The 18,976-nt window shown below is 37.3% G+C and overlaps 1 pseudogene; it reads right to left on the bottom strand.

Annotated features, from left to right (window-relative positions):
• Positions 1-269: 269 nt before the first annotated feature.
• On the bottom strand, positions 270-2,009 carry LOC127668767 (ezrin-like; annotated as a pseudogene).
• Between the last annotated feature and the right edge of the window lie 16,967 nt (positions 2,010-18,976).

Here is an 18,976-nt window from a genome sequence, read left to right as displayed (position 1 = left end):
ACACCGAATCTTGTGTCATGCAGGCCAGCTAACTGAATTCCTCCTCCAAAAAGGTAGTGATTTTGTAACTGTCATAAAATTCTGGTCTTTTGGCACTATGTGATACAATTGAAAGTAACCAGGGAGGATTCCACTGGTTCTTGGATCAGAACGTTGGCCAGGTAACTGGTCTTTAAGGGACTAGAACATGGCAAGGTAGTTTCTAGACTTAAGTACTAAAGAGCCAATTGTGGCACCTACCTGTTGTGAGGTTGGTTCTGACCTGGCCTCTACATGACCTCGAACTTGTCGATGTGCTACTTATTGTTGCACTGCCTGGTCTACCACAGCGTCTTATATTAGTTCCAGCTTTGCCGCCATGTTCTTATTGTGGATGATGTCACTATGGGTCCTGGTCTCATCCAGAGCCTGGAGCAACTTGTTGCTCAGAATCAGCAGCTGCTGCTCCACATGCTCATTCTTCTCTACCTCAGTGATCTGCTTCTCCTCATTACTGTTATCCAGGATGGCCTAGCTGGAGAGCTCAGCACTGTAGCCCATGGACTCTGTCCCCTTATCCTGTGGTCCCTCCTGTGTGTGGTAATTCATGGGCTAGTACACTGGGGGTGGTGATGGTGAATGAGCTGTCATCACACCAGGTGCAGCTCTACCTTGTTCTTCAGCAAGTCATATTGGGCTTCTTTAGCTCAGTGCTGCCACTCCTCCAACTCCTCTTCCTTGCATCTCTGTGCCTCTTCCAGGAGTGCAATCTTGGCACTGTACTCTGCCAGCTCTGCAGCTAGATGTTCCTGACTCTTTATCTGATCCTGTGCCTGTACCTCCAGTTCTTCCTTGGGACACAGGGTGGCCATGTGGTCAGGTTCCAGACATTCAGCCTCCTGAGTTTGCCTCCTCTCTTCCTGCAGCTGGAGAGCCTTCTCAGTCTACTCCAACAGCTCTTTCTCTGCCCTGTTTGCATTGTCCTGTAGCCAAAGCAACAGTTCCTTCTTCTCCTGGAGCATCTGTTCTTTTTCTATTTCTACAGTCTCTCTCCTCTTCTTGATTTTCAACTGTTGTCACTCCAGCTGCTTCTGGTGCTTCTCCTCCTGAGCCTGGGCCTTCATTTGCTGCACCTCTAAGGTGTCTAGCTTCCTGTGGCACATGTACAGCTCATGGTTCCCCATGCAGAGATGTAGGATCTGCTTGTTAATTCTCAGGTGGGGAGCACAGAATACAAAGTCAGGTGCCTTCTTGTCGATGGGCTTGATGACAAATTTCTTGTCGTTCCTGATTTCACTCCAAGGGAAGCCAATCTTCGGGGTCAACTTGTCATGTTTCTCATAAATGTTAAGTCCAAGGGCATCAACTCCAAGTCAAAGGTCTATTTCTTGTTTTTGATCTCAAAATAGTTGATCCCATACACTTCCAGATCCTGGTCAATCTTCAGGTATGCTAACATAGCACTGTCCTTGAGCATCCCTTGGTGTTCTGGATGCCACATCTGGATCCGATCCCCCCACATACACACTGGTCTCTGCTGAGCTTGTGCTGGTCCATGACTCTCTGAGGGATCAGTCGTTCAGAGTTGAGGTACCCAGACTTGCACATTTCCTTGTTATAATCTCTGAACTAAACCACATAGAACCCCAGGAGCACAGTTGTCTCTGAGGGGCAGTAGATCTTATCACTCAGAATCCCTTCCTTGACTTGCAGGAAGAAGAGCTTCTGGGTGATGTCCTAGATGAGCACCTCAGTCATGTCCTCAGGGTAGAACTTGGCCTGGATTTTGAACTGGACCGGGTTCTCCTTTTGAACCTCCTGTGCAGAGACCTTTTTATCAAGTTTCAACCTGGTAGGAAATCCTTTATTGTCTACATACTGGAGAATGAAGTACTACACTTCCTGGAGACCAATAGTCTTTACCACCTGATCAAAGAGCTGCCTGCTTCCAGGTGGGTGGTGTTTGGCTGGTTGGCAAACTCCAGCTCTGCATCCATGGTAGTCTCCCAAATGTTGATTGGCTTGAGCATTTTGGCTGGCTGGTGGCTCTGCATGGGTCCTCAGTAAGTCACCTGTACAGTGCCATGGGAGATGTGTCAGGACCTGAAGGTGGAGGGAAGCCCTCTATTTTGGAATATCTTAAATAATAAAAACACTCTGTGGTAGGAGCGGAAATATTTTTGTCAACCAGAGCTACTGTAATTCTCCAAAAACTTTGGAACATAACTGAAACATTGAAAGAAGATATGTGGACTTTTTTCCTGTAAAATACACTAAACAAATGGCTGAACCTTATCTCCCTTAGACTCAGCATTTAAATTTGAGATATTTTCTATAGTGTTCTACAATGACATTTTTTTCAGTTGAAGACCGAATTCAATATTTTATTCTGTTAGAAATATCTAATTTGGTTACTTGTTCTGACAAGATCCCTTGACTTCATCAAATACTGGCAACTGGAACAAATGAGCAGAAGATAATGACAAACAATGAAAAGATGCTCACCATGACAGTTAGGTAAGCATGAATTAAATCACGGTGAGGAACCACTACATGTCCAAAGAAATAGCTAGCAAGATAAGACAACAGAGATGACAAGAGGGAAACAGCTGTTCTCATAGACTCCTGTTGGTACTTTAAAAAACACTTTGCAGTTTCTTTAAAAGGTAAAAACAAGCTTGTAATCTCATCCCTATGTACTGCAGCAGTATCACCTGAAATAAACATTATCACAAAAAGCTAATCTTCCTGGCATGTAGAGAAGAGATTGAATGCAAGGAAACTTGAAGGAGCATTATAAAATCATTTTGATTTTGGAGGAGGGTTCGTATCTGTCATAGTTTATGTAGTATACATACACAATAGAGTTTATGAAAAGAATGTAATCTATAGGAAAATAGATGATACAGAAGATCATTTCATTACAGAAAGAAAAATATTACATGTTTTCTCAGAATTTAGATTTTAAAAAATAATAATGATTCATGGTAGCAGAAGGGGGAATATTTGGAGAAAATGAAAGGACATTCATTGAAGGGAGCAGAAGTCCAGGGAGGGGAAGGAGGTTGGAAAATGAGCAAAGCATGGAGTATGATAGAAATATGCAAATGACCCAATGATACTCATTATTTTGTACAATGAATATAAACTACAAATTCATAAAAATATACTTTTAATTTTTAACATATTATTTATAATTACTAATTATAAATAATAATGGGTATTCTTATTCTAGTTTATATATATATATATATATATATATATATATATATATATATATATACAGAATGTATCCCTTACTCTCTCTTGCTCCCTCCTTCCTTCCTCTTCCAAGTAGTGTATCTGCTTTCATTCCTTTTTATGTGTGAAACTCAATACCTTTTATTATAGTTGTATAGAGGAATGTGGGAATCTTATCAATGTCTATACATGGTGATTTGGATGAAAGTTGTACACATAGCCTTATGCATTTGAATTTGGTCCCAGGATGGTGGTGCTATTTAGAGAGGTTACAGAACTTTTAGGATGTAGAAACAAGAGAGGACACACATCACTTGGAATGGTCTTTGAGAGTTTATAGCTTCATTCATCTTCAAGTTCACTCTCTCTGCTTACTTTGTGTGGTTGGAGATGGTACCTCTTGGCTTTTTATTTCAGCAGCCTGATTCCATGCCTCTCCCGCCAGTATGGATTCTCATACCATGGAACCATAAGCCAAATAAATTTTTCCATAACTTGTTTTTAGTCATGGCATTTTTTTCACAGCAACCAAAAGTAATTAATAGAATACCACTAAAAAATGTTTCTCCCTTCATCAAATATTAATTCTATATGGATCTTCAGGGAGGAGCTAGGTCTTATGAACTCTTCCCCCTTCTTTAACAGAGTGTTGACAGATCCAATAGTGTAAAGGTCTTGGGTGTGTACTCACAGCTACTGTGAGTTCAAGAGTATAAATACATCATGCCCAGAAGTCAGCATTCCATACCACACCCTCATCCTTACTTCAGCTTTTAGCACAATCTTCCATGGTATTCTCTGGGCCTTAGAGAGAATGACATGAATGTCCAATTTATGGCTGTGCCTTCAATAGTCATTTATTCTTTGAACTTTGGCCAGTTAGAAATATCTGAAATCACCACCCACCACAGCAAAATAAAGCTTCCCTGTCCAAAGCTGACATTAACACTATTCTGTGGGTATAAACAGTTATTTTTAAGCCAATTTGACAGGAACATCATGCCCATTTGGCATGACAATAGCAGGAGCTTCCCCACTAATGGCCTATACCCTCCTTATTGGGAGATTTTAACTGAGTTTATAGCACCAGATATAAATACTTCCTATAAAGAAGACCTCAAATACAATAATAATGTTAATGGTTACCCCAATAACTGACTAGTGCAGTCATCTTGGCTGGCCTATCAGTATTGCTGCATACAAGGTTCACAGCTGAGTAGGAGTGTTGGTAACAGCTCTTCCCAACATTCTGCATAAGCTGTTAAAAGTATAAAAGCTAGCATCAAGACAGATGTTTTCAGAATAGTTCAAGCTAGATTTCTCTATCTAATATGATAGAGAGGCATATGGTATCTTCAGTCATAATGTCTTACCACCTTAAACAATTATACTTTTAAAGCTGGTGGATCTTGCTTTATATAGGTTTTGCCATAATAAAACTGACTGAAAATTTCATTGACAAAGACACAGCAGCAAAATTCACTCAGTATTTTTTCCTGCACTTTCAAGGAACATTACACTAAAATTGGAGCCTCTAAATAAAAAATAGCAGAAACTAAGAGCTATTTTTAAAAACAAAAACTAGTAAATTCTTTGACTGCCAACTTTCCAGAAATTAAAGTGATGAATACCTTTGGTTAAAGAAACAGTTTGAAAACTCCAATTCTCTAATTCCAGTAAGAAATGGTAAAAAATATACCATCAAATTGTTCATACATTTTTTTTAAAAAATCAGTTTGAAAAACCCAGGTATGGCAGAATACATACACAGTCCTAGAACTTGCAATGTTGAGACAGGAGTACAAAGAATTCAGAGCATCCTGTAATAATGCTAAAACCCTGTCTCAAAAGCAAAAATAATCAACTAATTGTTCTGATGATGGATCGCTGTGAGGATCTATCTTAAGACAGATCTCCATCTAACTTGAGAAGTTAAGGGATGAGACATTAAACATATGCTCAAGCTCTCCCATACCAACTAATTCTTTATGTAAACAAAATTATTCTCAAATTATTAAATATAAAATATGTCTCCAACTAACAACATAAGACTTCAACATAATATTACCACTACCCCTGACTTTCTTCACAAATGCTTGAGGAATCAGTGAGGACAAGAGTAAAAACAGTGTAGAGGGTAATGTGAAGATATTATTTGCACAGAAATACTCAATTAGTCCCCACAATAATTCCATATCATATTATTCCCTTTTACATTTGGGGGAATTTAAGTACAGGAAGACTAAGTAACACTTTTAAGATCTCTCAGCTGAAAAGTGACAAAACTTGAACTAAGAAAATCAGGCTCTAAATTCTGTAGATTGACCATATTATTAAACTGTAGAATATCCACAGGCAAATAAATATCAAAGCTTGCAATAGTACATTAATTCTTTCCTGAATTAGAATAACAGTTGGTAAAGTTTCATTCCTTATTTACCAGGAATGAAACACTTTTTCAGTACCACATAATCCAGCTATGGTGGCACACCCTTGCAATCCCAGCACTCAGGAAGAGGAAGCAGCAGGATCTGAAGCTTAAGGTCATCCTTGGCTACCTTTGTGTTGATGTTATTAAAAGGCAATATATGTTGGCATTGCTACCCTTCTACCTTCTGCTTTTAAGATAAAAGGCTGCCTGCTGATGCCTTCTTGTGATTAGGAAGGCAGGGACAGAAACAGTATCCCCTACTAAGTGAACCACCATGGAATCACAGCCAGTAGCTACCTCTAACTATATTAACCCAAGAGCAAATTAAACATCTGTTTACTTAAGCAATAGATGTCCACAGCCAGTTGCACTTGAAACTAGTATTTTTCAAATTAAAATCTGCTGAGCTCTTATAACCAGAGTTGCCTTAAATACCACACCTTCACAAATGCTTGAGGAATCAGTGAGGACAAGAGTAAAAACAGTGTAGAGGGTAATGTGAAGATGAAGTTCTATAAAAAAATTTTTTTCTGAGAAACAGGATGCAAAATTTCATAAATAACATGATTGACATTTAATTCACCACATCTCTCATCATCAGAAAAGGAGTTTAATTACATTTGTGAAATTAAGAATATTGGTCTTGAATTAGATTATCAAATCCTGCCCACTTTCAAAACAATCCTCATAGACATACCAAATGGTAATTAACACAGAATTAAAGGTAATTAACACAGGAATTAATTTGTATTTCTGAGCAGTTAATTATAGGAGAATTTTGTCTTCACATTACTCTCTACATTGTTTTCACTCTTGTCAGCCCTCACTGATTCCTCAAACATTTATATAGTACAATTATCATGTCTTTAATTACCACTTCCCAAATATACACATTTATTTGAGAGGGAAATACACAATTTATTTGCTATATGGAAAATTAAGTTCCTATCAAATAGAAACTAGATGGGGATGGGACAGAACAGAAAAACAAACAAAATAAAAATGATGAATTCCTAATGCTTAAATTTCTGTACATGGGGTTTTTTTTAACTTTTTAAAGATTTTTGAGTCATTTGCATTAGGTGTAGGTTTCAAGTACTTATTATTATAAGCTCAGTCAACCAGAGCAAGACCATTAACAGGAAGCCTATCCAATTTATCAAGTGAATCTAGACTAGATTTTTGGGAATGGCTCACATGTTAAATTGGTTCATTAGAGTTCTATAAAATCCTAAAGTAATATGTTTATTATACCATGGATTTTTAATACTGTATCAAATGGTGGTCTTCAAAATTGTGAAGCAGTATAGCACAAGGGTCAATTTTAGCTTTTAAAAACTTTTTTATTTATAATTATGCAGGTTGTATATGCACATGTGTTCAGTTCCCATAGATACAATAAGAGGTTGTCAGAACATCTGAATCTAAAATGGCAGGTGGTTGTAAGTCACCATATGGGTTTTGAGAACCACTCAGATCTTCAACAACAGCAGTACATACTCTGAGCCATTTCCTGATGTAACACAATACTATCCTCTGCATATAACAGAGTTATTATCTTCTTAATCAAAGTTAATATAGTAATCTAAATGATACTCTAACAAAAAGGGCCTATTACATTCTTTCACATAAAAAAAGAGGAATGCGGAAAGTCATTAGCTTTCTGACTAAGATTCCAGCTATTGCCTTCTTCTGCACCTTTCTACCAGCTGTCTCAGCATTTCAGTAAGGCATACAGGCATGTAGATTAACTGAAGATTGAGACCCCATCAATACAGTTTGAGGAGACCATCACCCATACTGGGATGGAACTTTTCAGTGATCCGGCTATTATGAGGTCATCAGCATTCACAAGCAAGCTCTCAAAGATCGTTCAATAAGTTAGCACAATAAACTTACTGGTTCAGTAAGCTAGACCCTCTTTAGGTTAAATAAATGTTCATTCATGTCTCCCTAGAGAAAGTTGATACAATGTCTACTATTTTCTACCTACCCAAACCCTTCATAACTTTTATTATCTGCACAATCATTTTAACACTTCTTATAGTGTTATTAGTTTTCTCACTTTTTCCAAACTTCATAAAGTTTGCCAAATAGTCCTTGAGTAATGGATGCTTTAAAGTCATTAAAGTATCTCAATCTTTCTAATGCTGTGGTCTTTAAATACAATCCCTCCTGTTGTGGTGACTCCAAAGCATAAAATTATTCTATTGCTATTTCATAACTTCAATTTGCTACTGTTATGAATCATACAGTAAATATATGATGAACAGGATATCTGATATGTAACCCCCCAAAGACTTTTATTGACAGGTTGTGAGTGGGGGGCTAGAAAAGGGGAAATCATTTGAAATGTAAATAAAAAATATATTGAATAAAAAATATTCTGAAAAAAAAGTATTGTGGGTTTAAAAACCTATTCTTAAATCATTTCTATAGTTAGTTAAAAAATTACAGATTTCTTTTTTTGGGGGAGGAGGTTATTTCATTCGATATATTTTTTCTTTACATTTCAAATGATTTCCCCTTTTCTGGTCCCCCACTCCCTGAAAGTCACATAAGCTCCCTTCCCTCCCACTATTCTCCCACCCACCCCTTCCCACTTTCCTGTTCTGGTTTTGCCTTATACTGCTACACTGAGTCTTTCCAGAACTAGGGGCTACTCCTCTGTTCTTCTTGTACCTCATTTGATGTGTGGATTATGTTTTAGGTATTCCAGTTTTCCAGGCCAATATCCACTTATTAGTGAGTGCATACCATGATTGATCTTTTGAGACTGGGTTACCTCAAAGGTAAATTGTCTTTCTTTTCAATCACACAGCAAAATGTTCTTGTCTTTCAGATAATCATTAGCCCTAAAGTATATTATTACATAATACGAAATACATTTTGGTTTCACATTAATCAAGAGGCCATTCATAATTATCCTTACTATATATGCCAAGTATTTCCAGCTATAAAAACATAACATAGAGGTTGGAGAGATGGTTCAGAGGTTAAGAGCACTGACTGTGCTTCCAAAGGTCCTGAGTTCAAATCCCAGCAAGCACATGGTGGCTCACAAACATCCATAATGACATCTGATGCCCTCTTCTGGGGTCTCTGAAGACAGCTCCAGTATACACACATATAATAAATTAATTAATTAATTAATTAAGTCTTTTGGCTGGGAGAAAGAGGGACCAGAGTGAGCAGGACTGGAGAGAGTGGAGCTGGAGAGAGCAGGTCCAGAGAGAGAGAAGAAAAAGTGTCTGAAGACTGCTACAGTGTACTTACATAAAATAAATAAATATTTGTAAAAAACATAACATAGAACTCATAATAGACCCTTCTTTAGATAAAGAAAGTCCTTGCAAAGACTATGAAGTATAATGCTGTTTACCAATGAATGAACATTGAATGTGCCTGTGAAGGCATAGCTGTGCACGTGTATAGGTGAATGTTTCATGTGTCTAGTTACTATATAAAGGATCCTGACAAGTGTTCTCCCAGAGATAAAATACATTTATAAAAAGGAAAGACCTCTCTATTATGAGTTTAGTACATTATTCTGCTATCTGAGTATTGTTTATCACTTTTCTGCCAAAACACTAGAGGTCAAAGCTAGTGGTTAAAACTTACTCAACAGTTTTATTTCTCAAGGGATCATGTCTTAAGTACCTTGTCTTAAGCCTTCTCCCTGCCACACCCCTTCTACAACCACCCGTTTTCAAGGTCTCAGGCATTTTATGGTCCTGTAAAGAAATTGTATGCTATCTGATGATGGTTGAGATACATATCAGTCATAAACATAAAGTTCTGTACAATCCTCACTTCCTTATATCTTCATTTTATAGCTAGTTTCTTGTCATTAAGTTATGGAATCGTAAACTTAAGTGGAAAATGTTTTATTTAAAAACATTTTTATATTATTAGAGTTGTATGCTTATTCTGAATGTTCAGCAAATATGTCCTGGCATTTAATTAAAATGTCTGTTATATCACAACATAGAAATATTTTATTTTTTCTTGAATTCACCTACATGTATGCTCATTTAACACTTAACATAATGCTTCACCTGTATAAGGCAAACAATAATATTTATTAAATGAAAATCTGAAACAATTTATTGTTGAAATTTTCTATTTCTATAATCCAATAGTAGCCCTTATTTTTCATATCAGTTAATTACATCATCCACCAAATTCCCCTTATCCCTTTCTTTCTCTTATACAATCTTGTATACTCAACACTTGACATTATGTCTATCAAATATTAAGAGCCATGTACTATTTGTTTAATGTATGAAATAAATAACAACTGACAGACAACAATGGCACCATGTAAATTATATATGGAGTTCTCCATAGTCGCTCTAATTCTAGTATGTCTTAACCCAGGATTCAAATATGTCTATGATATGTCTCTAACTTCTGCCATATATTTCCAAACTAAGATACTGTCCCAGGAAGCTTTACCTAAGCAATGGAGACTACAGTTTACAACATCTAGAAAGCATGCCCCTTTCTTTCTACACTTGTAAAATGTGCCCTATTGCCTCCCTTGACAGGTGTCTAGAATGACTTCTGCTCCTCCTGAGACTCCATCTTCTCTGAATTATGTAACATTTTGTAAATAATAATAATCAATTTTGACATTCTGACTTATCTTTTGCATCAGCGAGATCTACATAATCATGGCAGACCTAAATTCTGTCTCAAGGTCTTTTCTTGGCTGACTTTAATGATTTAAATACCTTAGTATTTTTTTAACTGACTTCATACTTCATTTTAGATTCCCACAGTTTCTTGAAGCCAACTTCAAGGCAGGAAAAAAATCTGTACATAGTAGACTACTGAAAGGAGAGAAAACCACACATTCTGTAATTCTATATCAATTAATTATGGATTACATGGTTCACAGGGACCTTGAGAAACAGTGCTCCCTACGTGTTTACACTTCCAGCTACAAGACTTGTGACAGGGAAGTCAAACACCAGAATCTGAAATAGAATTTTTTTCTCTTTTTACTATTCCTTCCTTACAGAAGTGCCCAAACTGACTGCTAACTCAAAATATTAACAATTAGCTGCAACCAGAGAAAACCGATGCTTTTGATTCCATTTTTGTATAAAAAAAACGAAATGGATGTATTTTGTTAGTTTTTTAATACACTTAAGAATAAAATTTCTCCACAACCTGTTTCCTCAAAGAATCCAGTAATAGTAAGTCAAAGGAAAAACAATCATCAGAGATAAAATTCATGTATTAAAGAATAAGTCATAGAACTTTTTTAAGGATGCTTTTTCTTGCAGTGGGAAGTAGAAAACACTCTTATTGGATACATCCCAAAAATAAGTATGGACCAAGATAAAAGTTTATTTTAATCCTCCAAAATATAGTGAGCAGTTTGAAAAATATTAACTATAATAAAGAAAATAGATCACATTTTTAGCCACAGGATACATTATGCTGTTAAGGAAACATTTCCCTGAGTTTTAATCTCTGTTTTGTTTTGCTTTCAGATAATTACTGCAGTATTCACTTAGCGTTAATACTTTATAATTAGAGGTTTTGAAGAAAAGCGTGAGATAAAAACATAATTACATAAACAGACTGAACTCAAGATAACCTGTAAGATAAACTTCAAATGCCCCCCTTGCCCTATATCATGGTTCCCTCATCATGCAAGGTTTTCACTATGTTTATTAAATTCTCTTGAACAATTTCATTAAACATACTCCCTAAAAAGACAACTAAGTATTTTACAATCACTTTTCATACATACTTTATGTTGCTTCTTTACCACCTGTGTCCATTTCTGATCTCATTAGTCCATGATACAGATCTGAAGACATGTAACATGGGGTGAAGTGCTATGCCATCCCTTAGGTACTATGCTGGCTAGTTTGATGTCAACTTAGCACAAGCTAGAAACATTTGGGAAGACATTATTTGGAGAAATGCCCCCATCAGATTTGTCTTCAAGCAAAACTGCCATGCATTTTCTTGGTTGATGACTGATATAGAAAGGCCATTGACACTCTATCTTGATTAGATTTTGCTTAAGTATGATTTAATCATCTTGAGGAGAGCATAAGCACAAGTTCAGTTGGGGATTATCTTTTATTTTATGGCTCAGTGACCAGTACCATTCCATATTCATATATTAAGAAAAAAAAGACCTTTATAAGCATCTCTTTGGTGCACATCTTATGGTCATCTGAGTTGTAAAAGGCTGGAATCAAATCATAGGTTTCCCACTTCTTTATGTCCTCCTGACTGGTTTTGTTATTGTTCTAGTTTCCTTTCTGTTGTAGTTACCAAATTTGCTAACCAAAAACACTTTTGGAAGAAAGAGTTTATTTCATTTTATGATTCCAAACCACAGTCCATCACTAGAGGAAAGCAAAGCAATAAACAAACCCAAGGCAAAAACCATGGAAGAATGTTTCCTTGTGACTCACTTATGCTCTTATACTGTACTCTTATACAGCTAAGAACCATCTGCCTAGATGATAGTGCCACCAACAGTAGATTAGGCCTCATATGTCAAAAATTAAGACAACCCCACTTAGATATACCCACAAGTCAATTTGATCTAGAAGGATCCTCAATTGGGATGTCCCACAACTGAGGAATGGATACAGAAAATGTGGTATATTTATACAATGGAGTACTACTCAGCTATTAAAAACAATGACTTCATGTAATTTTCAGGCAAATGGATGGAACTAGAAAATATTATCCTAAGTGAAATAACAAAGTCACAAAAGAACACACATGGTATATACTCACTGATAAGTGGATATTAGCCCAAAAGTTCAGAATACCCATGATACAACTCACAGATGATATGAAGCTCAAGAAGAAGGAAGACAAAAGTGTGGATACTTCAATCTTACTTATTTTTTTATTTATTTATTTTTATTTATTCAGTATTTTATTTAAATTTCAAATGATTTCCCCTTTTCTGGCTCCCCACTCCCCGAAAGTCCCATAAGCCCTCTTCCCTCCCCCTATTCCCCCATCTACCCCTTCCCACTTCCCTGTTCTGGTATTCCCCTATACTGCTGCACTGAGTCTTTCCAGAACCAGGGGCTACTCGTCATTCTTCTTGGACATCATTTAATATGTGGATTATGTGGTTCCTCAGAAAACTGAACATGACACTTCCAGAGGACCCTGCTATACCACTCCTGGGCATATACCCAGACCTAACCCTAACCCTAACCCTGATTCCCCAGCATGCAATAAGGACACATGCTCCACTAGGTTCATAGTAGCCCTATTTGTAATAGCCAAAGCTGGAAAGAATCCAGGTGTCCCTCAACGGAGGAATGGATACAAAAATGTGGTATATTTACACAATGGAGTACTATTCAGCCATTAGAAACAATGAATTCATAAAATTGTTAGACAAATGGATGGAGCTGGAGAACATCATACTAAGTGAGGCAACCCAGTCTCAAAAGATCAATCATGGTATGCACTCACCGATAAGTGCATATTAGCCTAGAAACTTGGAATACCCAAGACATAATCAATCCTACTTATAAAACAAAATAATTATGGGAAGTAGAGGGAGGGAGGTATCTATGAGGGTAAGAGGGGAGAATAGAGTGGAGCAGGATCAGGTGTGGGAGGAGATAGAATTTCAGAGGGTCAGGTAATTGAACCTGAAGGTATATAGCAGTGAAGGATGGGGAACTGGGGCTAGCCACTAGAAAGTCTGAAATGATAGGTAAGTAAGAAGTTCCTGGGACCCAACTGGGATGACCTTAGCCAAAAACCGAACACAGGAGAGATAGAACCTGTAGAGATGATATCCAGTGGATAGGTGCAGCCCCTTTTTGAGGGATGAGGCTGCCCACCCATCTTAAAAATTTTAATCCAGAATTGCTTCAGTCTAAAGAAAAGACAGGAAGTGAGTAGATCACGGGAAAGGCCATCCAAAAATTGCCCCACATAGGGATCCACCCCATCTGCTGCCAGAAAACCCTATGGCTGTTGCCAAGAAGCACTTGCTGACAGAAGCCTGGTATAGTGGTCCCCCTACAGGCTCTGCCAGTGCCTGTCCAATACAGATGTGGATGCTTTCAGCCAACCATTAGACTGAGCACGGGGACCCCAAGGGAAGATTTAGAGGAAGGACTGAAGAGGCTGAAGGGGATTACAACCCCATAGGAAGAACAACAATATCAACTACGCTGACACCCCCAGAGCTCCCAAGGACTAAACCACTAACCAAAGAATGCACATGTAGGGACCCCATGGCTCCAGCATCAGAAAAAGCAAAGGATTGTCTTATCTGGCATCAATGGGAGGGTAGACCCTTGGTCCTATGTAAGCTCGTTGCCCCAGCATAGGGGGATACTAGGATGGTGAGGTGGGAGTGGGTAGGGGGAGCACCCTCATAGAGATAGGTGGAGGGGGGATGGGATACAGGGCTTTCAGAAGGGAAATCAGGAAGGAGAATAACATTTGAAATATAAACAAATAAAATAACACACACACACACACACACACACACACGTATTGTTTTGTCAATCATCAATCCTTTCTCTCAATCTGAGGTAATTGGACACAGTTTTTGTGAATATATTTCATACAGACTTTAATGCCATGTTCACAGTCCAGAATGCTTTTATATTGAAAAGTTTCTAGATTTCTATGAATTGTTTAAAAATAATATTTAAGGCTGCAAAGTGAATATTTAATGAAAGAGAAATTGATCAACAATCAGTCTGTTCAGAAATTCCCAAAAGGATGACAAGGTAGCATAACTAGTTCTTATCCATCTGAGCATCAATTGCTTATTAGGCAAACAGGGTACTCCAGGAAGGGAAAATAGATCAATTGACTTTCATTAAAACACTATAAATTATAGTTTATTTTCATAATCATTAATTAACACAATTAAAGAGGAAACCATTGCCCCTCCAGAAGATTCATTTATTAATTATTTTTTCTTGATGTAAAAAATACATAACAAAAAGTAACTTAAGGAAGAAGGATCTATTTTCAATTTATCTGAAAAATACAATCTACCACCATGACTGGGAAATCATACACAGGAACATGAGATAGCCAGGCACATGCTACTACTAATATACAGTGAATCTTCCTTCTTCTGTTAAATCTTTCTAGAAATGATTTCATAGGAATTCCCAATGATGTGTTTCTGTGGTAATTATTAACCTATCCAACTGACAATGGAGGTTTATCTATCACAATTGGCCTGAATGTGAGTTAGGTAAAATCAACTCTGAATCATCCATTCAATGCTATACCATGGATTTTCTAGTTGTGGTTCACAATAAACCCTCTCCAACATCATCTGACTCAGAACATCACAAACAGTGCTTTAGATTAACCCAGCTAGTCAAGCTTCCATGCTATAAATCCATACTTGAATTGGGCCTTTTAAAACTGTCACAATACTTTTGCCACTAGATTGCTCCTGAGAAAATGTGTTTTATACTTTTCCTAATAAAGTAAATCTATTTTTCCTCAAATTTGAGCAATAGATTCATTTCTCCCAAGAAACCCCTCAATGTCAATAATGACGCTCACTAAAATAGAAGGTAGAAGTCCAATCAACTTCATATGGAACCTACATCATTCTAAAATATAAATGTCTTCAGTAAATATGCATTTGTCATTTACTTTGCACACAGCAGCTATAGAATTGATAACTAATGAATGCATAAAATTTACTTCACCTTCCCATCTCTACTTTACAGTCTACTATTGTTCTGTACTTGTATAAATTTTAACACATCTAACAGATTCATTATAAAAGAAAGCATTGCAAAGTTTAAAACGCCATTAACAGCATTAAAGAAATTGAGCACATGGAATGTACTTTCAGAGACTTATCAAATAGAGGCCACAACTCCTGCAAGCAAGCTTGATGGGGACAAAAAAATATGTCAAATCTTTTCTAGATTACTTTTAATAGCTGATATAACAGAAGCAATTATGCTGGTAGCTGTTATACTGCATTGTTAAGGGAGCAATGGTTAAAAAATATAGACGTCTGTACATATTCAGTATAAATATAACTTTTCCCAATATTTTTGATACATGATTAAATGAACAGATCTAACAACTGCAAGAATGAGAGAAAAGACTGCTACATACAAGGGAGTTTCAGTAGTGTTAGCAGCAGACTTTTCAGCAGAAACTGGTTAGACCAGAATAGAGTGACAAGTTCAAAGTACAGAAGGGGAAAAACTGTCAAGAATACAGTATCAACCCAAAAGAAGTTAAGCATTCAAATTTAAAAAATAACGTCAAAAATGATAGGAAGTAACAATCACTATTCCTTAATATCTCTTAACATCAATGGACTCAATGCCCCAATAAAAAGACACAGACTAACTGAATGGATACGTAAACAGGACCCTACATTTTGCTGCTTACAGGAAACACACCTCAGGGTCAAAGACAAACACTACCTTAGAGTAAAAGGCTGGAAGACAATTTTACAAGCAAATGGTCTCAGGAAACAAGCTGGAGTAGCCATTTTAATATCAGATAAAATTGACTTTCAACCCAAAGTCATCAAAAGAGACCCTGAGGGACACTTCTTGCTGGTCAAAGGAAAAATACAAAAAGAAGAACTGACAATCCTGAACATCTATGCCCCAAATGTAAGGGCACCCTCTTTTGTAAAAGAAACTTTATTAAAACTAAAAGCACACATTGCACCTAACACAATAATTGTGGGTGACTTCAACACTGCACTTTCCTCAATGGACCGATCAGGAAAACAGAAACTAAACAGGGACACAATGAAACTAATTGAAGCTTTGGACCAATTAGATTTAACAGATATATATAGAACATTCTATCCTAAAACAAAAGAATATACCTTTTTCTCAGCACCTCATGGTACCTTCTCCAAAATCGACCATATAATTGGTCACAAGACAGACCTCAACAAATATAAGAAGATCGAACTAATCCCATGCCTCCTATCTGATCACTATGGAGTAAAAGTGGTCTTCAATAGCAACAGAAACAACAGAAAGCCCACATACACGTGGAAACTGAACAATACTCTACTCAATGATACCTTGGTCAAGGAAGAAATAAAGAAAGAAATTAAAGACTTTTTAGAACACAATGAAAATGAAAACACAACATACCCAAATCTATGGGACACAATGAAAGCAGTGCTAAGAGGAAAACTCATAGCCCTGAGTGCCTCCAAAAAGAAAATGGAGAGAGCATACATTACCAGCTTAATGACACACCTGAAAGCCCTGGAACAAAAAGAAGCTATTTCGCCCAGGAGGAGTAGAAGGCAGGAAATCATCAAACTCAGGGCCGAAATCAATCAAGTAGAAACAAAGAGAACCATACAAAAAATCAACAATACCAGGAGCTGGTTCTTTGAGAAAATCAACAAGATAGATAAACCCTTAGCCAGAATGACCAAAGGGCACAGAGAAAGTATCCAAATTAACAAACTTAGAAATGAAAAGGGAGATATAACAACGGAAACTGAGGAAATCCAAAAAATCATCAGATCCTACTACAAGAGCCTATACTCAACACAACTGGAGAATCTGGAGGAAATGGACAATTTCCTTGACAGATACCAAATACCAAAATTAAATCAGGACCAACTAGACCATCTAAACAGTCCCATAATGCCTAAAGAAATAGAAGGAGTCATAGAAAGTCTTCCAACCAAAAAAAGCACAGGACCAGATGGCTTCAGTGCAGAATTCTACCAGACCTTCAAAGAAGAGTTAACACCAATACTCTTCAAACTATTCCACAAAATAGAAACAGAAGGAACACTACCCAATTCCTTCTACGAAGCCACAATTACGCTGATACCAAAGCCACACAAAGATCCAACAAAGAAAGAGAACTTCAGACCAATTTCCCTTATGAACATCGATGCAAAAATACTCAATAAAATTCTTGCCAACCGAATCCAAGAACACATCAAAACGATCATCCACCATGATCAAGTAGGCTTTATCCCAGGAATGCAGGGTTGGTTCAATATACGGAAATCCATCAATACAATCCACTACATAAACAAACTCAAAGAACAAAACCACATGGTCATTTCATTGGATGCTGAAAAAGCATTTGACAAAATTCAGCATCCCTTCATGCTTAAAGTCTTGGAGAGAACAGGAATTCAAGGCCCATACCTAAACATAGTAAAAGCAATATACAGCAAACCGGTAGCCAGCATCAAACTAAATGGAGAGAAACTTGAAGCAATCCCATTGAAATCAGGGACCAGACAAGGCTGCCCCCTTTCTCCTTATCTTTTCAATATTGTACTTGAGGTACTAGCTCGGGCAATTCGACAACATAAGGAGGTCAAAGGGATACAAATTGGAAAGGAAGAAGTCAAACTATCATTATTTGCAGACGACATGATCGTCTACCTAAGTGACCCAAAGAACTCCACTAGAGAGCTCCTACAGCTGATAAACAACTTCAGCAAAGTGGCAGGTTATAAAGTCAACTCAAGCAAATCAGTGGCCTTCCTATACTCAAAGGATAAGCAGGCTGAGAAAGAAATTAGGGAAATGACCCCCTTCACAATAGCCACAAACAGTATAAAGTATCTTGGGGTGACTCTTACCAAACATGTGAAAGATCTGTATGACAAGAACTTCAAGACTCTGAAGAAGGAAATGGAAGAAGACCTCAAAAAATGGGAAAACCTCCCATGCTCATGGATCGGCAGAATCAATATAGTTAAAATGGCCATTTTGCCTAAAGCACTATACAGATTCAATGCAATACCCATCAAAATCCCAACTCAATTCTTCACAGAGTTAGAAAGAGCAATTATCAAATTCATCTGGAACAACAAAAAACCCAGGATAGCTAAAACTATTCTCAGCAACAAAAGGAAATCTGGGGGAATCAGTATCCCTGACCTCAAGCAATACTACAGAGCAATAGTGTTAAAAACTGCATGGTATTGGTACAGTGACAGGCAGGAGGATCAATGGAACAGGATTGAAGATCCAGAAATGAACCCACACACCTATGGCCACTTGATCCTCGACAAAGAGGCTGAAAACATCCAATGGAAAAAAGATAGCCTTTTCAACAAATGGTGCTGGTTCAACTGGAGGTCAGCATGCAGAAGAATGCGAATTGATCCATCCTTGTCTCCTTGTACTAAGCTCAAATCCAAATGGATCAAGGACCTCCACATAAAGCCAGACACTCTGAAGCTAATAGAAAAAAAACTGGGGAAGACCCTTGAGGACATCGGTACAGGGAGAAAGTTTCTGAACAGAACACCAATAGCGTATGCTCTAAGAGCAAGAATTGACAAATGGGACCTCATAA

This window comes from Apodemus sylvaticus, chromosome 18 (assembly GCF_947179515.1).
Source record: "Apodemus sylvaticus chromosome 18, mApoSyl1.1, whole genome shotgun sequence".
NCBI lineage: Eukaryota > Metazoa > Chordata > Mammalia > Rodentia > Muridae > Apodemus > Apodemus sylvaticus.
This window is presented reverse-complemented; position numbering and strand designations above follow the sequence as displayed.